A 22756-nucleotide genomic window follows, 5' to 3' on the forward strand; every position below is an offset into this window, starting at 1 on the left:
ATAAAAAACCCCGATTCCCCGATAAGGAGAGGAAGTGACTGCTGCAGGAATTTGATCTGTGATAACCCGTTCCGCCACTCGTGGTGGACTGTGCTGTGCATCTAAAATGCGCGGCCGTTTGTCGCACGGGACAGCAGCCGGCAGCCTCTCAAGGAATGTGTGTCCAATATTTGGTGCTGAAAGGCTGGAAGTAGAAGCAGAATCCAGGACGTGTCAGGGCGGATGATTCCCGTGATGGAAAGGGCATGATCCTCATGCGGGCAGTAAGTGGCGGCCGGGGTCATGGGGAAGAATGCAGAGAGGCTTAGGAACTCTTGCTTCTCTGGGCATAATTTTTTGCGAAGAAATACAAAACCTATCTCTTTATAACATTTCATATCCGTTTCCCTTGAATCTTTCAACCTGGCCTCCACTAAAACTGAGCTTTAAATAAGCACAAGGTTGGGCGCCTGGGTCGCTCTGTCAGTTAAGCGTCTGACTTCTGCTCAGTTCATAATCTCGTGGTTCACGTGTTCGAGCCCCGTGTTGGGCTCTGTGCTGACACCTCGGAACCTGCTTCTGATTCTGTGTCTCCCTCTCTCTCTCTCTCTTCTCCTCTCCTGATCATACTCTGTCTTTCTCTATCTCTCTCTTAAAAATAAAATAAAACATTAAAAAAAATTTAAATAGGCATAATGTTATTAATGCCTAGTGCACTCATTGGTTAACTTTATAAAGAGGACTAGCCCCAAGGAGAAAAACAGCAGTCCGAGGGTTCTAGATTTTTCAGGTTAGCAGTGGGGTTGGGGAAGCAATTTTCAAAAGTAAAGAGCCAGGTGCTTGATTCCTATTCTTGTTGGAGGAAGAGAAAGTGTAGACCTCCCAAAAATGCCCTGATACCCATCCTACCCATCCCACCCATCCGTTAGGATATTTTGTTAGTGGAAAGAGCTTTGGGTTAAGTGAGGGAAGATCTGGTGTCTGCTCACGTTTTGCCACCTACTATTTCTGTCCAGAAGAAGGCAGACTCCCCTGAGCCTCAGATTAGTCCATCTGTACAATAAATATCCTACTATGAGCCAATTTAATAGGAAAAGTGCTTTGTAAATGGCCCTTGGCTACAAACGTGCAAGAAGTATTATTGTTGGTGACTTCTCTTAAAATACGCACGTTTCTTGAATGCTTAAACCTATTATCATTCACATCTTAGTGTTAACTGCATTAGCAGATAGCATTCTCCCTTTTCCTAACTGTAATGAGCAGTGGGAAAAAAGAGAATTTTGTTGCAGATCGAGCTTCTACTCTCACACCACTAGTTAACAGTGAGAGGAATCCCAGAGGCAGGCAGTGGCAGAGCAGGAATTAGCTGTGGGATGCCAAAGTGATGTGGTGGAAACACTCTGGACTCACAGAGTTAGGTTCAAATCTCAGTTCTCTTAGAGATGTAGTCATCTGGGAAAAGTCATTAAGCAGTTTTCCACCTGAGGGCTCACATCTACACTATAATAATGGAGGGGTTCAGAAGATGCTCTGTGGTCACTGACATTCTTGGATTCTGTAGTGTAGACTGTGATAGCAAAATATGCCTTAGAAAATGAGCTTTTGTCTGGTTTATGATATACTATTATCCTAAATGATTACCTAAAACGAATTAGAAATACTGTCTATGGGGCGCCACTGTGGCTCAGTGGGTTAAGCATTTGACTTTGGCTCAGGTCATGATCTCAAAGATTGTGAGTTCGAACCCCGCATCTGGCTCTGTGCTGACACCTTGGAGCCTGGAACCTGGAGCCTGGACCCTGCTTCAGATTCTATGTCTCCCTCTCTTTCTGCCCCTCCTCTGCTTGAGCTCTCTCTCAAAAACAAATAAACATTAAAAAAAATTTTTTTAAAAAGAAATAGTGCCTATGAAGTGGTAATTTAGGCTTGAACTAAGGACAAACAATTCCTGTGATTTGTAGTAACCTCAGCACCGTGTCTGGCACCCAGTTAAATGTTTAGTATTATAGAGACATGTTCATATGCACGAGATGCATTGGAAACAAGAGAAAGTCAACTTTTCTGCCTGTGCCACTGACAGTGTTATGGGTTCATCAGTCTGTTTACCAGATTCTCCTTGTTAATTTTTTTAGGTCCAAATAACTAAGTAAATAGTAAAGAAAGGAAAAGGAAACAATCTAAATATTTAATCATAAGATATTGGCTAGGTAAATATAGGTATACATAAATAAATGGAGTCGTATGCAGCCATTTAATGAATATGATGTGATTGTACATTGGCATTAAAATATTCAAATTACACTGTTAAGTTTCAAAAGACAGATTACTAAACAGCTGTCATTGCATGAGAAAAAATTCCAGAAGGCTTGTACACCAAAATGCTTACCAAGGATGTATATCTTCAAGGTAGGGGTAAAGGTGTGTAAGATAAATTTCTTTTTCACTTTTTCCTTTGCTTGTTAAAAAAGTTTCATTGAGATATAATTCACAAACCATATAACTCACGCATTTAAAGTGTATAACCCAGGGTTGCCTGAGTGGCTCAGTCAGTTGAGTGTCTGACTTAAGCTCAGGTCATGATCTCGTGGTTTGTGAGTCTGAGACCCTCATCGGGCTCTGTGCTGACAGCTCAGGGAATAAAATAAAATGTATAATCCAGGGCTTTTTAGGATAGTCACAGAACTGTGCAACTTCAGAGCTTTCCAATACCACAAAAAAAAACCTCCAATCCGTTGGCTGTCCTTACCTCCAGCCATCCCCTTGCAACCATTAATCTACTCTTTGTCTATTTTTTGTCTGAGAGTATTTCCTCTGGACCAAAACCAGGGGCTTAAGCTGCATTTCTTATTATGAGTGGTTTTAGACCTGTCAATAATGCTGCTTGGCATGTAGGGAGATGCGTGAAGAAACTAAGCTTACTTTGATTTCCCATGGTGTTTTCATCCCTGGCTGGAGACAGAGCTTTATAACTTCTAGTTTCTTCTATTCCTGATCTGGGATCTCTTTTCATTTCCTTCCTTCTTTCTTTCTTTTTTTGGAGAGGAGCAGAGATATGACTGCAATCTTCACCCTTACCCTGACACATTTCCATCCTGTGATTTACGCAGCCTTATCTTTCATCAGGAATCACTGGATTGAACTGAAGTGGTTGGTATATGATAGATCTAGTGCCCAAACTCATCAGGTCAACTCAAATCAGACATATCCCCTATATTCATGTTTTTGAAATGATTGTGTCAACTTGATCTTAGGTATCAGAAGTGGAATTTTATAACCAAGGAAATAGGGTCAATTTTTTTAAAAAAGTAGTTCCCAGTTTCCTAAAGTACAGATATTTCATATATATGAATTCATTACTCTAATATTTATCAATCATTCCCTATATAAAGAGCACTGAGTAAGTGCTCTGTTGTACAAAGTATAATCCTTAATGAAACAAACTTACAATTTGAAGCAAACATAGAAAAGACCTCTAGTTGACTGGAATGACAATCCACATAAGTCTTTCTAGGAATCACAACATACATGAGGTTGAACCATGTGAAGTCACCAAAATTTTATCATCTTTGACATACAAAAATGGCAATTTCAAATGGCTCAATCTAATAGAAAAATGAAAAATTTGCAGTAAATAGTGAAAACCAATGCTTACCATTTACCCACACTGGGCTTAAACAGTTTTGTAAGCATTATCTCATTTAATCTCACAACAACCCCATGAGGTAGGGACTATTTTGATCGCCATTGTATTTATTTATTATCATTTTTAAAAATTTTCTTTTTTTAAGTAATCTCAACATCCAACATGGGGCTCAAACTCACAACCCTGAGATCAAGAGTCACTCGTTCCACGAGCTGAGACAGCCAGATGCTTCTAGATCTCCATTTTATAGATGACAAAACAGAATCTCAGATTCTATTCATAGGGTCAGTAAGTGGTATTATTGCATGATACACAAAAAACTCTGTGTGACACTAAAAGACTATGCTCTTAAATATTGTACTAAAGGAAACATTCAAGAGATGGAGAGAAAGCAAAAGCTAAGTAACAGAGTAGTTCTTATCCAAGTGTCTGGTGTGTAGTGTGTGTTTAACAAAATTAGAGGGCAGAGTAAGGAATGACTAATGCTAATAAAAAATGCCCAAATATGAAAACACTTCCTTATTTTTCTTCCTTTTATATCCCAAAAGGTACTGAACATTGTTCCCTCACACTGTAACATCTCCCATTGAGCACCACCTCCATTTGATTTTGTTTACAAAGGTTATAAAAAATGGAGGCTTCACTCAATTCCCCTTTAGTGAGTAATCTCTGATCACTACCAAGAATCTTCAACCTGTTGAACAAGAATCTTGTTTCCACAGGAAGCTCTTCTCTTTCTAATGGGCCTGAGACAGTTCTGGGATCCAACCAGAAACTAGTTAAGAGATGAGATATATGATACATGCTCATGAAAACTGAGGAGCAGTGTGAAACATCAGAAGAGATATGTGAACTATTAAAGAGGTCCCTTCTTGACTAATGCATTCTGACCAAAATTCTACTGCATCCATGATTCAGGCTGTCTTTGGGCAGAGGCGATCTGCTTGGTAGGATACCTCTGTGTTTACTAACAACAGTCAACAACTGATAAAACACCAATGTGTGAACCACTTGACTCCATCTTGTGATGAATACACTTTCCCAAAGTTTCTGGCATTGTAATCCACCACTCTATAAGCTTTGCTCACAAGATCCCTGCTGACAACTGCTTCAGCAGCTATTTCAGAATCCTGACATCTATCAATGCTTTTTGGACAATGGTATGATACAAGTCGTTCTCATAAGTCATTAGTACCAAAGGGCAATGGTAAGTTCTCTCAAAGCATTCTGGGAAGAGCATTGCGAAGAGGTCCATAAATGCTATCAGGCACTGCCTGCTCCATGCGCGAACCATTCAGGGAGAGAAGAGATACAGAGGAGTGTGACAGGGGGTTGAGCATGTGCAGGATAACTAAAATTAGTTTCCAGTCTGAGATCCTCATTTCTGCCTTCTCTGGAATGACTGTCATTATTCACATTTTTCCCCATACATGGTCCATTCTGAAATAATCCCTATTTAGAGACCTAGATGTCAACTGCTCTAAAGAAGCAACTGAAATCCTGAGGTCTTACAAAGTCTCATGCTACAATTACTGCCTCAGTTACTTTTTTGTGACCAATAAAGTACTGCTCAGACAGTGTAACAACCTCAGGTGGATACGTATTGAGGTCTGTTATATTAATTTAAAAAAAAAAAAAAAGAGGCAAAGAAATTTAACCCAAATTGTGTAATTATCCCTGGAAGTATGCTTCCCAAATACAACCATTGAATGTTACAAGGGGAAAAAAAACCTTTTAAAGATCAGCTTAAAAAACAATAAAATAAGTAGTTACCTTAGTTAGGTCATAAACATATACCCAAAGGAGAGCTGAAAAAACTAACAGCTAGCGTTATCCAAACTCATGTTTGGGATCAGTTTTCTAGTGGAAAGCTGATGTTTCAGGTATCTCAAATGACAGGGAAGTCTAGAAGTTGTGCTAAATGACCCCAAATATGGCTCAAGTCATGATACTAATGTTGAAGATTCAAGCGGAGAGTTTGAATGCAATGTTTAAGATGGAAACAATTATAAGCTCACATTTAATTTTATGTAACATTTTAATACATTTTTTAATGTTTATTTTTTAGAGAGACAGAGCGTGAGTGGGGAAGGGGCAGAGAGAGAGGGAGATGCAGAATCTGAAGCAGGCTCCAGGCTCGGAGCTGTCAGCACAGAGCTGAACATGGGGCTCGAATCCATAAACTGCAAGATCATGACTTAAGCCTAAGTGGGACGCTGAACTGACTGAGCCAAACAGGTGCCCCTATAACATTTTAAATGTATGTGCATAAAGTTATTAAATGAAATAACAAGTAAGCATTTGACCGTTTCATCTATATTCTTTTTTTTTAATGTTCATTTGCTTATTTATTTATTTATTTACTTAATGGTTTTTTTTTTTTTTATTTATTTCTGAAAGAGAGAGAGAGAAAGCGCGAGCAGGAGAGGGTCAGAGAGAAAGGGAGATACAGAATCTGGAGCAGACTCCAGGCTCTGAGCTAGCTGTCAGCACAGAGCCTGATGCGGGGCTCGAACCCACAAACTGTGAGATCATGACCTGAGCCAAAGCTGGATGCTTAACCTACTGAGCCACCCAGGCACCCCAATATTCATTTATTTTTGAGACAGAGACAGAGACAGAGCATGAGTAGGGGGGCAGCAGAGAGAGAAACACACAGAATCTGAAGCAGGCTCCATGCTCAGAGCTGTTGGCACTGAGCCCAGTGAGGCACTCAAACTCACTAGCAGTGAGATCATGACCTGATCCGAAGTCAGATGCTCAAGTACTGAGCCATCCAGACAATCAATGCTCCATATATATTCTTCTTTTTTCATTTTTAATTTTTTTAAAATATAATTTATTGTCAAATTGGCTAACATACAGTGTGTAAAGTGTGCTCTTGGTTTTGGGGGTAGATTTCCATGATTCATTGCTTACATATAACACCCAGTGCTCATCCCAACAAGTGCCCTCCTCAATGCCCATCACCCATTTTTCCCTCTCCCCAAACCCCAAATCACCCTCAGTTTGTTCTCTGTATTTAAGAGTCTTTTATGGTTTGCTTCCCTCCCTCTGTTTGTAACTATTTTTCCTTCCTCCATGGTCTTCTGTTCAGTTTCCCAAGATCCACATATGACATCTGCCCTTCTCTGACTGACTTATTTCACTCAGCATAATAACTTCCAGCTCCATCCAAATTGCTGCAAATGCCATGATTTCATTCTTTCTCATTACCATGTAGTATTCCATTGTACATATAAACCTCATCTTTATCCATTCATCAGTTGAGGGACATTTAGGCTCTTTCCATAATTTGGCTATTGTTGAAAGTACTGCTATAATTATTGGGGTACATGTGCACCTATAAATCAGCACTCCTGTATCCCTTAGATAAATTCCTAGTAGTGCTATTGCTGGGTCATAAGGTAGTTCTATTTTTAATTTTTTTTTGGGGGGGGGGGAATCTCCACACTGTTTTCCAGAGTGGCTGCATTAGCTTGCATTCCCACCAATAGTGCAAGAGGGTTCCTGTTTCTCCACATCCTCACCAGCATCTGTAGTTTCCTGAGTTGTTCATTTTAGCCACTCTGACCAGCGTGAAGTGGTATCTCAGTGTGGCTTTGATTTGTATTTCCTTGATGATGAGTGATGTTGAGCATCTTTTCATGTGTCTGTTGGAAAAGTGTCTATTCATATCTTCTGCCTATTTTTTCACTGGAATTATTTGTTTTTCAGGTGTTGAGTTTGGTAAGTTCTTTATAGATTTTGGATGCTAACCCTTTATCCAATGTGTCCTTTGCAAATCTTTTCCCATTCCGTTGGTTGCCTTTTAGTTTTGTTGACTGTTTCCTTTGCAGTGCAGAAGCTTTTTATCTTGATGAAGTTTCAATAGTTCATTTTTGCTTTTAATTCCCTTGCCTTTGGAGATGTGTTGAGCAAGAAATTGCTGCGGCTGAGTTCAAAGACGTTGTTTCCTGCTTTCTACTCTAGGGTTTTTGATGGTTTCCTGTCTCACATTCAGCTCTTTCATCCATTGGAGTCTATTTTTGTGTACGGTGTAAGAAAGTGGTCTGGTTTCATTCTTCTGCATGTTGCTGCCCAGTTCTCCCAGCACCATTTGCTAAAGAGACTGTCTTTTTTTCCATTGGGCACTCCTTCCTGCTTTGTCAAAGATTAGTTGGCTAAACATTTATGGGTCCAATTCTGGGTTCTCTATTCTATTCCATTGGTCTATGTGTCTGTTTTTGTGCCAATACCATACTGTCTTGATGATGACAGCTTTGGAGTAGAGGCTAAAGTCTGGGATTGTGATGCCTCCTGTTTGGTTTTCTTCTTCAATATTACTTTGGTTATTTGAGGTTTTTATGGTTCCATACAAATTTTAGGATTGTTTGTGCTAGCTTTGAGAATGTCAGTGCAATTTTGATTGGGGTTGCATTAAATGTGTAGATTGCTTTGGGTAGTATCAACATTTTAACAATATTTATTCTTCCAACCCATGAGCCTGAAATGTTTTCTCATTTTTTTGTGTCTTCTTCAGTTTCCTTCATACATTTTCTATAGATTTCAGCATACTGATCTTTACATCTTTGGTTAGATTTATTCCTAGGTATTTTATGGTTCCTGGTGCAATCATCTATATTTTTAAAAGATATGTATTCAAGACGCCTCCACCCAGTGTATTTCTCTTTTTACCTTTCATTGGAAAAAAACAGGGGAATTACCTTATATTTGGGCTCATATGAAACATATTATGTGAGACATATCTGTAGATTAATACAGAGAAAAGTCAAGTGTCATCCATAGGAGGGAGATGGGATATCATTGTGCCTAGTTTTGCCCAAATTATTAATTCCAAGTGTTAAAATACTGTCAGCAAACATTCTATAGAATACTGAAACCTATATCAAGTATTTGAAATTATTAAAACCATTAAACAACCCACTAAATTTATTGTTCTGATGCTGTCCAGCACATTTTATTTTTACTTAAAAAAAAAAAATCCCTGTCTAGCTCCTCATTCACTTTCGCTTAGACCTAGTTTAACTATTAACCCTCAGTCCTGACTTATGATCACTGTAAAAGGTCTTTGATAAAAGGTTTATCCGGGAAGAGTCATTTCATCTTTTGGCATCTTGGTTTCCCCATTTACATAAAGAGGATGATTTTGTCTGCCCTGCTTATTCCACAGGATAACTGTAAGGGTCCACTCACATGGAAGGGAATGGAGAGTACTATATACTAGGCAAGCTTTCCTTCCTCAATGTATACATGAAAAAAATTTAGCAACCTGAAACACTCAAAGCATATATTTAGGAATGGAGGCTGGGAAGGTAGAAGGAAAGAGACAAGAGAAGGAAAAAGGAAGGAGAAAAAAGAGGAATGTGGGAAGGAGAGGAGGAAGAGAGGATAGAGCAAATGAATTACTCCTAAGCCCATACGGTAAAGGTTGTAAATTTCTTATATCCATACTTCTTCACTTTACCTCTGTTGGCTCTGATCATTTCATTCACACCCACACAGCCAGGGAGGACAGCCTGGCAGATACCCTATATTACTCCTGGGTTTGCATATTGTGCTTTCCATTAACTTTTTTCCTTTTGCAGACACAAAATGGAGGCTTGGTTGGAGTTCAGGGTTTGACCTTCTTTTGTATGGAATATCCTAATGGCTACATTAGCCGGCAGAAATGAAATAGGCTGTTCCAATGAATGAAACTATCTCATTAAATGAGAGTCAACTGTGGATTCATTTAATCATTTAAACATTTTTTTCTAAGTTTTCTAAAGGGTTTGATTCATAACTTAGGCCGTGATAGAAGATTGAGAAGATATTAAATTTTATGAAAAGATTTAACTAAAAGGGAGAATACATAGTTTCAAAGTGTGGAGCTGAATTGATCTCTACTTTCGTAATAACAATAATTAATTAGAACCAAGCCTTATCATGTCCCCTTATTTGCTGATGATGAAAGTAAGGCTTTGAGGGGTTAAGAAAACTGTTCAATCAGAACAAGGATCAAGGTTTCCTGGCCACAGGGTTACTCTCTAAAAGGAAGAAAATCCAAGGCTAAATTGTGTCGGACTCTGGGCAATACATTTTAAATTGGGTTTTCAAGTCATGAAAGTGAAAATAAAATCGACCCTCCTAAGAGTAAAATAAAAAAAAAAAGTAGAAATTTATCTACAGATTCAGTTAACAGCTGATGTAGGAGTACCCCTATCTGCCGGCCTCATGAAGGGCAAGATGTGCCAGAGAACACGAGAAAGCCGCGTGCTTGTTGAGAGCCCCACGAAAAGAGTGAGGTCCTGTAGAAGTGTCCTTCTGCATAGGTGGGAAAGCAGTGTGCCACATTTGTGCTGGGCTGAGGGGGCTGTGACCTTGTCCGGGAGCGATGGGAGATGGGTTGAGGGTGGCGGGGAGGAGCACATGGAAACAGTCTGAGAAATGGCAATGATACTGGTAAAAAGAAAAAAACCAGTGCAGATCGCATTACAATGTTTTACCAATTCTTACCTGAGATGCTCATTAATTTAATAAAACTCTTGAGTGAGTGACACTGGAACCGGGCATTTTCATCGGCAGTAATCCAGCACAGGAAGAACTTTTTATTGGGAAATTAACCTGTCATTGGCTCCATTCCAAATCAAGAATAGCAAGGAGTAAAGGAAATAAAGCGGGAGTCCATCTTTATCTGCTCCCTGGAGAAGGCCTTCTCTCCAGGCCTCTGGCTCTTGCCGTCCTCCTTCCCAGCTGCCCCCCAACCTCTTTTTCTCACTGTTGATCTCTGGCTATTTCCACTGAAGGCCGCCTCCTGAAGTGAAGCAGCCCATTTGTCTACTTTCTTCACCCATGTGCTTGCCCAGGTACTGTCTCAGAGCAGCTCACGATATTTGCTATCAACACTGTGGTTCCGCAGGCCAAGTTTACTCCTGAGGTTTACAGTATTACTGAAATTCAAAGTAGGGTTGGCTTTAGTAGATACAGAAATGGCTCTGGTCCTACTTGTATGGACTGGTTAAGATTCTATAGGGGTTGCTTAAAATTTATGTTACATTTTACTGTATTTTACGGATGGAAATATGTTTTAGTGACGTTCTTAAAGGTTGGGATTTGTATATATGTTGAATTGTATTGTTCACTAACTTGAAATTTTGGAACCTACAACGTCATATGTATATGATGTGGCATCACTGTGGAAACTCTACATCTCATTTCTGTCTTGAACATCAGTTTCAGCTACCTCCTTGACATGCTGGCCTTGCTGCTCTGTTCTCAATTCAACTGTGCTAAGCTAAAAATTGCCTTCCACACACAACCTCTCAGACCACCATTTTTTCATCTTTTTTTTTTTTTTTTTTTTTTTTAAGAGAGACAGAGCAGGCAAGTTGGGGAGAGGAGCAGAGGGAGAGAGAGAATCTTAAGCAAGCTCCACACTCAGTGTGGAGCCCAACATGGGGCTGTGAGAGCATGAACTGAGCTGAAATCAAGAGTTGGACGCTCATGGAGCGCCTGGGTGGCTCAGTTCGTTAAGTGTCTGACTGACTCAATGTTCAGGTCATGATCTCCTGGTTCGTGGGTTTGAGCACAGTGTTGGGCTCTGTGTGTGCTGCTTCAGATTCTGTGTCTCTCTCTCTGTTCCTCCCCCATTCACACTCTGCCTCTCTCTCTCTCTCTCTTTCTCTCAAAAATAAATAAATATTTTTTAAAAATTAAAAAAAAAGAGTTGTATGCTCAACTGACTGATCCATTCAGCTGCCCCCCAATTTTTATCTTTTAAGTGAAAAGTAAGTTAAGAGCCATCTTTCCATGTGTCCCCAAAAGGCTTCTCACTTGCCCCTCTGTGGTTTGAGGTCTAGAGGCAAACTGTCTGGGTCAAAGTCCCAGTTCCACCACTCGGTACATGTTCCACAGTAGGTATATTATTTCACCTCTTTGAGCTTCATTTTCCTGCAGTGTCAAAATGGTGCCTATCTTTTGGAATTATGAGAGTGAAAAAGAATCATTCATGTAAAGAAATTAGAGCATTCTCAGACACATGGGGGACTCAACATTTGTTACTCTTATTGTTATTATTATTATCACCATCATCATCATCATCATCACCCCTGCCTCATCTTCACACTTATTTTACACACCCAATGATGTTGCCTCTTACTTCCTAGAAGAAATGGAAGGTATTAGTTATGAAATTCTCTAACTTCTACCACCTCAAATGTGGCTCTGGCTCTACCCATCTTTTCCACTTTCCCTCCATCACAGGTAATGTTCCCCTTTCTATAATGTCTCCTCCTACTCCTGGCTCCTACTCTTCCCACCTCCTTCCATCAAATCGCTCCCTCCTGGGGAGTGCAGTGTTGAAGGAAACGACTGGGCTTTACAATTGAAAAGAGCTGGTATCAATCTTAGATCTTCTTCTTCCTGGCCCTCCGACCAGACTCTTCATCTGTAAAATGGAGATGATGGATGGAGAACACCTTGATCATAAAAGCATGGGACCAAATGCAGGGCACAGAGAAGGACTTATATAAATTGCAGCTGTTTTTGTTACTGTTACGACTGTCAGGGTTGCCAGTGCTGTGGCGTTCCTTGCCAGCCTCGTGCCGCTGTGCATTACACAGTGCAGGTGCTTAACAAACATTTGTTCTAGTGGTGGTGGTGAATGATGAACTATTAGCCATGATAAGTTGCCTCTGGCTGGGGCTCAAGATTCCTGACTTCTCAGAGAGCTGCCTGATGTCACCACCACAAGCCCCGGGGAGCAACATTTATGCAGCAGGAGGATGTTCCAACCAAAATAATTTTATTTCCCGGAGGATTTTTGCCCCAAACCTAATGCAGTCTCCTGATGAGCTCGACTGTACCAAGCAGAAGAACATCTTTTCTCTGGCCGTATGCAGGCTAAAAGCTCAGGGGGCAGCAACAGTCTCTTTGTCTCCCTGTGGGTCACAGTTCAATCCATTTGAGAAGAAAAACAACCACAGAGAAAGCACATTAAGAACAAGAAGGGGCCCATGGGTGCCTGGGTGGCTCAGTCAGTTAAGTGACTGACTCTTGCTTTTGACTCAGGTGGTGATCTCAACGTTCATGGGTTAGAGTCCCGCATCGGGTTCTATGCTGACAGTGCGGAGCCTGCTTATGATTCTCTCACCCCTTCCCTCTCTACCCCTATCTCGCTCATGCTCTCTCTCTTTCTCACAAATAAATTAATTAATCATTTTTTTAAAAAGAACAAGAAGGGAGTCCAGAGACCTTCATCTTAAAGACCTGGGGAAGGGATTGGTAGGTTGGGAAGGATGTGGCCTCCTAATTGGAAGATGCCCAGACCCTTCTTGTCTCATCAGCCATGTGAGGACCAGAATTCTCATGAGTCAAACCCTAACAATATAATTAACATAATCAATTTAAAAAATGGTCAAAAAAAGAACCTCAATATTTTCAAAGGAGACCCCACTAAGGAAGGAGCATAGGTAGGTATGACCTGGGACAGAAGATGGATGGATGGATGGCAGGAGGCAAAAGATGTAAGTGCTTTTAGGGGTTAGAATGCACCCATAGAGTTGAGGAAGATTGAGACATTTAGGGATGCTAGTATCCTTAATTTAAATACAGATTCTTCAGAACATCTTTCAGCTTAATCTCTGTACAGCACTATATGAAACCCAAGCAGATAAATATGGGATGGTGTCACATCAAAAATGTGCTCCTTTGTTTATTGATTTCATTGAGCAGATACTATGTGCCAAGCTCCATACTACTTTCCAAGGATAAATGAATGGAATACAGCCTCTGCCCTTAAATCTGTGGTATTCAAGAAGACAGGCATTCTAACCTTATCTCAGGGAAGCTGATACAACTCACAAGTATGTTAACCATGCAACCGAGAATGACCATTCTTGTGCCTAGAATAACAGCTTGGGTCTGCACATTTTGGAATCTGCTTTATCACAAATTTGGTCACTTGGCTTTATGGCTCTGGTGTTTCATGTTAGCTAAGCCAATGATTGCTGTATGGTGTGAGTGTTAGAATTAAGTGACTACAGATATCTACTTTTTAAAAAAGTCCTACAATTGTCTCTTATTCATCTATCCAAACTCCATTTAGTTGTCTGGTTGACTCTTCAAAGAATTCTGTTGTTATTCTTCACTAGAATTCCTTTTTGATGCTGTTATCAATCCCAACTGCACAAAGTCCCCAGAGGTAATTAACCAACTAGGCTTAAACATAAAGCCTTCATAGACAGTTCACTAATAATAATTTTAGAGGGCATGTGAAAGACCATGTAAATGGCTTTGGTCTCCTGAACTTCCACACAAAGTAAATTGTATCAGAACAGGCTTCATTGAAGGACTTATCTAAAATTCACTTTGTCATTTTTCCAGGCATATATTCACATCGCTTTGTAAAGATTGCTTAAACAGAATTGCTGTCTTATGACATCACATAATTAGATTGGAACTTGACTCTGTAACCTGACCTTTTTCCATTGAAGGGAAGTAACAAAAAGATATATACTTGGGAGTGACTGAGCCTTTTAAGGCAGAAGTGACTATCTCGTTTGGTTTAGAAAACAGAAACTGGATTCTGTAAATAGATTTGCTGTCCCAACATTACCTATAAATCCAAAGGTTATTCGTTGCTTCAAGTCTTTTTTTCTTTGTTGTATGCATGGCATTTAATGAAGATGGGTCACAAGTAGACTGTGATTCCACAAGGAAATGTATGATGCCCAGCAACGGTTCTGTCACAACACACTTAGGCTATCGCTCTGATACGGAAGACCTTCTCCAAGAAGCCCTTCTGGCATGCAACCTTCTGAACTTGTCAAGTGAAAGTATTCAGAAGAATGGCTGCCCACTGATAAGGGGGTCTCAGTTATTTGTCTCTCCTTCCTTCTCTCTTCCTGCAGAGTGTCTGAGTCCAGCTGAGCTGACCTCTGATGTTCCTTCACACTTTGAGAGGCAACGATTCTCAGTTATGGGATTTGCCTCAGTGGTTCATGAGCCGGGGAACAAAGGGTTACTTTTGTAACATTGTATATGGTTATACATTCTCAGACTATGACACTGATATTCACATACTGATTTGGCTGAAACAAATCTTTTAAAATAAAACCATGTTTTGTTTTGTTTTGTTTTTCCCTTCCAGGTATCCATCATCTTATACCAGTCTCTTTCCAAATTCAATATCCTGAGTGTGTTTGTCCTGACCTTGCAGCTCCCTAGGGAGGGTCCTGATGGGGCTCTTATAGAGGAAATGTGTGTCACTTGTTCTGAATGTATGCACACCGAATTCTACAGACAAGATGACCATATTTTCTTAATGAAAAAAAGAAAGGGGAACTCATGTTTTGCTTGTATCTCTGGGGAAACAGGACAGAACATTTGAAATTGAAACCTTCTTAGGAAATCTTAAAAACATTAAAGTGCGCATTCAGCCTTCAGAGAAACCACATTAACAGCTCGTACAGAGAAGCCCACCCCTCTACACCTGATTTATGCCTATAACCATGCTGTCCAGGTTTTACGTCATGCCCCATCCACCTTCTCAGAGCCCAACTATATGGATGATCAGCCTCTTTGGACAAATCAGAGGGAGCAGTTAGTTTAAAATCAAGTTTCTCCAAACTCTATGACATCAGGAGGATCCACTTAATTGTTTTGAACCTGAGTTCCAACTATAAAATGGGGAAACAAATGCCCCCTTCACGAAACGAGCCTCAGGTAATGGGGACAGATGGCTGACGTACAGCGGGACTTAGCGTAGGACTCTGGGGTTATTCTTCTCCCCTGTTCCACATTAACATGTTTGGAAAGCCCAGGAGACATGCTTTTCATGGTTCCTCCCGGAACTGGAGTACAAACAACTGGAAATACACTCATTTCCTTACCTCATGGCTCTTAGTTTTTCTTCTAAGCTGCTTTCCAGATCTGAGTGTCTTGTGAGGCGTGAATGGCAGCTTATCTTGCTGAGAGTGTGGAATAAACCCTTAGCAGCCTCTGGTGTTAAAGGGCTTGACTTATCTCAGTGTGATGGCAGAGAGCCCTGGCTGGGTTTGCATCTTTGTCTTTGCACCCTGTATGGTTGCTTAGCACAGCTGTCAAACACCTCGAGCATGCTGGTGGGCAGCCTATTCCACTTGTAGGATATCCTAGGGCAGCGGGCATTTTCATTTTTAGTATTTGCTACTTAAGAAGCACAGGCCAAACAAGATTTTGTTAGCTTCAAAGAACTATGAAAATGTTACTTAAGATGCAGATCATATAATCTTCTGTAACATGTAAAAGCTTGCCTCATTCCATGAATAAATGTGAAAGGAGAGAAACTCGATTTAAAATGTAACTGGGAAACTCACTCTTCTATTTTTTTTAATTTTTAAATGTTTATTTATTTGTTTTAGGAAAGGAGAGAGAGAGAACACAAGCAGGGAGGGGCAGAGAGAGAGGGAGACACAGAATCGAAATAGGCTCCAGGCTCTGAGCTATCAGCAAAGAGCCCCACGTAGGGCCTGAACCCGCAAACTTTGAGACCATGACCTGAGCTGAAGTGAGATGCTCAACTGACTGAGCCACACAGTGGGCCCCTCACTATTCTAAGAAATTCTTAGTGAAACTTTTTTGAGTTAATCATCATCATAATTCTTTGTCTTTCTGGAATTTGATGGTTAATATCAATTTATATACCTTTTCTGAATGTGGGCTGTCTTTTCTTCTTTTTTGAGCAAAGGAGGATAAGATAATCATTTATTTTCTTGTTATTTTCAAGAGTTAGAGATAGCAGATTAGATAGTAGTTCGTAGAAAAAGAGGCACCATTCTCTCAGAACTTTTCCTAAGGGCCTGCAGGGCATCAAGAGAAAAGTTCAAAATTGCTCTTTCATAGTAAAGACTTAAACCATCCGGATTTGATTTTTGCATAAAGAGTGAAGTAGGCAACCAGCATTTCCAATAAACGATCCCAGCACCATTTATCAAAGCATCAATTTTGTTTACCACTTACCTGCAAAATGCCAGCATCATATACCTTTTTGTTTTTTTTTTCATAATTGGGAGTCTTTTTCTAGACTCTTTTCTGTTTTGATCTTTTCCTACAACAATACAGCATCGTCTTGATTATTAATGGGTTTTAATAGTTGGTGAGCAAAATCTATCATCAAATTCTCCAAAGTTGTCTTAGCTATTCTTAGCCCTTTGTTCCTACACTTATATTTTAGGGTCATCTTTCCAAGTTTTATTAAAAGTCCTGTTAGGATTGTGACTGAAAGTTTATTGAATCTATGTAGGGATTTAGGGAATATTGACATCTTTATTATATTGTCTTATTCATGAACTTGGAATGTTGCTACATTTATGTAAGTCTCCTTTCCTGTCTTTCAATAACACTTTTTGCTCCTGGGTACCATGATTTGCATGGGTTGAATCATTCATTATAGAGTTGTGGGAGCCAACACAATACTTTAAAACAGTGCTTGCTTCCCAACTCAAATTATGCCTTCTGTCCAGAAGGTGATCTCATGCTCTGTTGCAGATGCCAGGAGAGCAACAGAAGAGACAGTCCACAAGCCTCAACCAGAGTCCTTGAAGTCAACCAACACAAGTGTTGGCAAGGACATGGAACAATAAGAACCCCTCCCGTGAGAAACAGACAGAACTGGGAAAATCATTTGGAAAAACACTTTGGCAATAAGATTATTCATAGCAATACTGTATGGAATAGGGAGAAAAGAAATCCAAGTGCCTTATCAACAGAGAAATGAACAAATAAATCTTATGTATTTGTAAATCCAATAACTGTCCTGTTGAGTGCAAAAAATCAAGTTGTATAAGAGAACTTACAGCATGATTATTTATGTGTAAATTAAAATAGGCAAAATAAACTGTATTTTTAGGGATTTGTTCATATGTAGAAAACCACAAAAATGTAATAGATTGATTAGCAGAAAATTCAGTCTAGTAGTTAGTTACATCTACTGAAGAGAAGGAGACAAATTGGTAAGGGTTTCACTGTAAGTTTTAAAGGTAACTGGCGTTTTGCACTTTTTTAAGTGTTTTGTTTATTTTTGAGAGAGAGAGAGAGAGAGAGAGAGACAGAGCACAAGCAGGGAAGAGCCAGAGAGAGAGGGAGACACAGAATCTGAAGCAGGCTGCAGGCTCTGAACTGTCAGCACAGAGCCTGTCATGGGACTTAAACTCACAAACTGAGATCATGACCTGAGCCGAAGTCTGACACTTAACTGGTTGAGCCACCCAAATGCCCTAGGCCTTTTCCACTTTTAAACTGGGTGTTGGATACATGGTTATTTCAGTTTTATTATTTTCATCAAACTTTTTGTATGCTTCATGTAAACACTTTGTGTATGTGGTAATAAGATTTTAGAATGGCAAATTAATTATTTGCAAAATTTTAGATGTGTGATAAAGATGGTATAAAGACTGATCCAGATATGCAGAAGGGGTCTCAAGAAAATGCATGCCTACTTTAATAATGGATGTTTATTTTAAGTGGAATTTTTACTTTTATGAAATTAGTGTAAGTAATCTAAGGAAGATAATATTTGAATGTTTGCTATGATTTATTCCTTCAATGACTGTTTATTAAGTACCATGTGCTAGGCAAGTAAAGCTCTAGGCACTTACTGACTGAATATGTGGAACACATATTCTTGCTAGGGAATAAGGAATGGGTGGCAGAGAGAGGGAGACAGAAAACCGTGTGCAAGCTATATTAAAAAATTGTATCTTATGTTAGGAGGTGAGTGGAAGTGCTAGAGCAGGTAAGTAGGTTTAAGATTGCTTGGCAGGCTGCTGTTTCCAATCGGGTGTTCAGAGCAGGCTTCATGGAGAAGGCTACTTCTGAGCAAAGCCTAGAAGGTGGCAAGTGTGACTATGTCAACTAAGGGGGGAGAGGTTGTTTCAGACAGAGGAGCAATTGAGGCAAAGATTGTAAAGCGGGAACGTGCATGGGGTGTTAAAGAATCCCAGCGTGGCCACTGGGTCTCGCGTGGAGTTAGCTAGAGGCAATGACCTCACAGACATAATGGAGGGCCATGTGGGCTTTTGTAAGACTTTGTCTTTTTCTCTGAGTGAGGAAAGGAGTGATGATATGATGTCATATCAGGATCTAGGTGCCAGGTTGAGAATAAACTGCTAGGAGGTGAGGACAGAAGCAGTTAGTAGCCTATTACCACAATCCAGGAAAGAGGTGATGTGGCACAGACTATTAGTTTCCATATATTTCTGAGACTGGTGGCATTCTATGGAGAATAAATGTTATCTGACCACTCCATAATTTCTCTTTTTCAGACCCACATTTCAAGGAAACAAATATATGAATACTATGAATACATTACTGGCTGTGAAGACTCTGTGGCAACGTGAAAAACCCTTAAGATGAAGTAAGTGGTCAGTGACAAAAAGGAAAAGGCAAAGTTATGTATCTGTATAGTAAGGCTATTAAAAATAATCCAGGACCTTCTAAGTGGTCCAGCCCCTGCTTTCTCTTAGACTTCATCTTCTGTAACTCTCCCCCTTACTTGATTTTAATACCCATCCTGACCTTCTCACTGATGCTTGAGCCTCCCAAACATGCTGTCACTTTAGGGTCTTTGCATGGGCTGTTCCCTCTGCCTGCAATGCTCTTTCTTCATGGACCTGCATGGCTGGCTCCCTTGCCTCCATTTGGGAGGCCTTTCCTAGACTTGACAGTGAAATAGCTGCCCCTTCTCCTTGGCATTTCTTGCCCTCTTACTTTTGTTTTTCTCCACTGTATTTATCACCACCCAACTGACACTTCAGTTCAGTTGCATATTTGTTTATTGTCTCTCTTCTCCCAGCTCGAAAGTAAACTCCACAAGGTCAGGGGTTTGGTCTGTTTTCTTTAGGTGTTTTTTTGAACAGTACCTGGCATATAGTAGGTATGTACGAGAAATCTTGAGGGGAAAACTGTGACAAAGGACTGAATTTTTTTATTACTAGCCTAATTATTATTTAGAAAAAAACTTTTTAATGCATATTTATTTTTGAGAGAGACAGCATGAGCAGGGGAGGGGCAGAAAAAGGGAAACTCAGAATCTGAAACAGATTCTAGGCTCTGAGCTGTCAGCACAGAGTCCAGTGCAGGGCTCGAACTCAGGAACTGTGAGATCATGACCTGAGCCAAAGTCGGATGTTTAACTGACTGAGCCACCCAGGTGCCCCTATCACTAGCCTAATTGTTGATGAATATTCACATGAGAAGCCTGATTGGTGAATGAAAGGCTCATGTGGAAGGTTATAGAAGGAAGAAAGGGAGTATTTAAACCACAGACTTTGGAGGAGCTGAGTTGAGGAGATGGCCCCTGTGTGTTGCTGTGTGAGAACCACTTGGTAGACTGATAACCCTCAGGTGAGTAGCAACCTAAATGCTGAGGGCTCAGAAGAAGCAAGGAAACACTTTCCTGACTGAAAATGTGGACTCTGAAATATGAATTGATGGGAAATGTCACTGTCGAGGCAGCTTCCAATCTTCGAGGAGACATTGGGGCAGATGATATCAGAGAAGAGCAGGAGCTCTCTGAACCGGCCGAGGGACAAAGGCGGCCCAAATAGTTTCCTAAGTCTCAGTACGATGGGAAAGATCTGGGCTGGGGAATGAGAGGCAGCCAGAAAGCAGATTCTAGTGGCAGGCAAGGGAGTAATCAGTGCAGGCTGTCTATGCTCATGTACAGTTAGCAAATTCTAATGGCTTGTAGCTTGCAGAGCTCTGGCTTAGCAGTTTTAGGCAATACTTACATGCACCTGTTATACATAGTACAACTGTAATATTCCATACAGCTTGGTAAATAGCTGTTTCCCAAGCCCTTCCACCAGTATCCCACCCCAAACTCCCCAAGACCTAGAGCTCATTAAGTGAAGCTTGAGGCCTCTAGGCTCCCGCTCTGGCACTCTACCTTGTATCTGTTTCGATTGGCTTGGACCTGTTACATGGCCTGCTAAATATTTTTATTACCATACGTGGTTTGAGAAGGTATGCCTCAAAGTCCTGAAAATTCCTAAGTAGCAAGAGTAGTATCAGGCTTCTGAAGTGGAGTCCAGAGTGGAAGTGGTTCCAAAAACCTGGAGTCATGTCCAAAGATCTAATTTTAGTGACCATTTGTCAGTGAAGACAATTTTGCTGATTACATTTCTTCAGGACCTGCTCAGTCCTAACAGGGAATAGCAACATTCACATGGGTGTTGTCCAAGGGATCTAACCTTCCCTGGATCACAGATCCCTTTGAAAAATCCAATAGAGTTCAGTGAGATCCTTAGAGTATGTACAGTTACTAGAACCAGTCTTAAAAGTTGGCCCACAACTTTGTAAAGCGGAGACTCTGAAGCATTTTGTGGTGGAATTGATAAGCATGATGTTAGTTAATATTTCGCCTTCCATCCATGGAGTTTCTCTTAAAACATCTAGACATGCCTATTATCTTTGACTCAGCAAAATAGTCATCTTCCATCTACTCTAAACGGATTATAACACATTCCAAATGAAAGGGATCCAAAATAATGAGACAGTGCAAAGTAATAGAACAGATTGCGTCCTGAAAATCAAGATAGGGGAAGGAATGTGGAGATATTTGGACCTTTTAAAGTCAGATGAGAGCCATCAGGAGAAGCTTCTACGTAAAATCGTGCAGATAAAGACATTGCAGCTAAAATGCAAGGTATTCCAGGCCTGGATGAGGGTGAAGGCTTATGCCTCTCTCCTCCATGCATGGAGCCCAATCTCCTTCCTTGTCCATCCCCAGCACAGAGGTGGGGCTTAGGGACGTTGCATTTCAAGAAGTCATAGGCATTGAGATGTGGTTATAGACATTTTCTTATTTTATATTTAAGTCAGCCAAAAATATAAACATTTTTGATGCAGAGACCAGACCAGATGTTCAACCCCAACAGTTACTCCAACACCAACTATAAGGAATTCGGGGAAATCTCAGCTGCATGTCTTTCCCCTAAGAATGCAAAAAGCTGGAGCTCTGTGACGTGAGATGCCCGTCCCTCCTCCTGACCTTTGAAGCCAGTGCACCCGGGCTGTAAGTACCGCCACTTACTCTGCTGTCCTGAGGCAGTTACACGCACATGCCTGCCATTCAGAGTTTTGGAGTGTGCGTTGACATCCGTGTGTGTGTGAAGAGAAACGGGTGCTTGTTTTGATGCAGGACATGATACAAGGGCCCCGCTTGGTATGCTGTCAGAAACCTCATGTTAAAGCCCATCCCCAGGGTGGATTGGACTCTCTCACTTGTGGACCTGTTAGGGTCTATTTCTAGTCTACAATTCTCTTTCTAATACAGGAGCAGGAGCCTTAGCCAAGATAGAGCACCAAATCAAAATCAACAACTACTAAACAAATGGACAATTTTGAGGAGACACTTTTCCTCAGAATACAAGTCTTTCTGTGGTAGTTCAAAAACATTGCTGTAAACTTGCATTTTAGGGGATGAAAGAATCAGAAGGTGGCTGAGTAGGGAATTTACAGGAAAAAGGATCATGCAGATATTGTAGCTAACCTATTTGGGTAAACGTAGGGATATTTAACTCAGAAACTAAGAGTATTCCAGTGTACCAAATACCTGGAACCAGCTTTCTGGACACCATGCCAGGGATCTGTAATTGCGCAAGGAGTGCACTGAACAAGGCAGGAGACACCAGTCCCACCACCTCATGGGCGAGAGCACTCCCTGGAGTTTTCTACCCAACACACTATACCGCACCACACCAATACTGCCACTAACTGGGCCATAATGTGAGATGAACTTGCTTTGTCCTTCCTAAACCAGGCACCCTATCAATTTCACCACTGTTTCTCAGACAAAGGGATTTGGCATTTTTCATCTGCCTCATAATGTTGTTGGCCAAAATTTTATTTGAAAGCACCTGATCAATTTGGCTTAGCCACACAGATGGATTTGGCAGAGATTTGGGCCATCCTAATAACTCATCGCCAGGCCGAAGGACCTGAGCTCCATGTCCAGCTGCAAATCGTTGCCTGCCTCCTGGCCATGGACTCTCTAGGGAAGGCTAGGCTGGGGCTTACTTAGCCCTTGCCCCAATCTCAGAGAACACCGGTTGAAAAGTCTGTTTTCTCCTTTTTATAAGAGTCAGAATGCCTAGGTTCAAATTCTGACTC

This window comes from Hyaena hyaena, unplaced genomic scaffold (genome assembly GCF_003009895.1).
Source record: "Hyaena hyaena isolate Hyena2069 unplaced genomic scaffold, ASM300989v1 scaffold_158, whole genome shotgun sequence".
Classification (NCBI taxonomy): domain Eukaryota; kingdom Metazoa; phylum Chordata; class Mammalia; order Carnivora; family Hyaenidae; genus Hyaena; species Hyaena hyaena.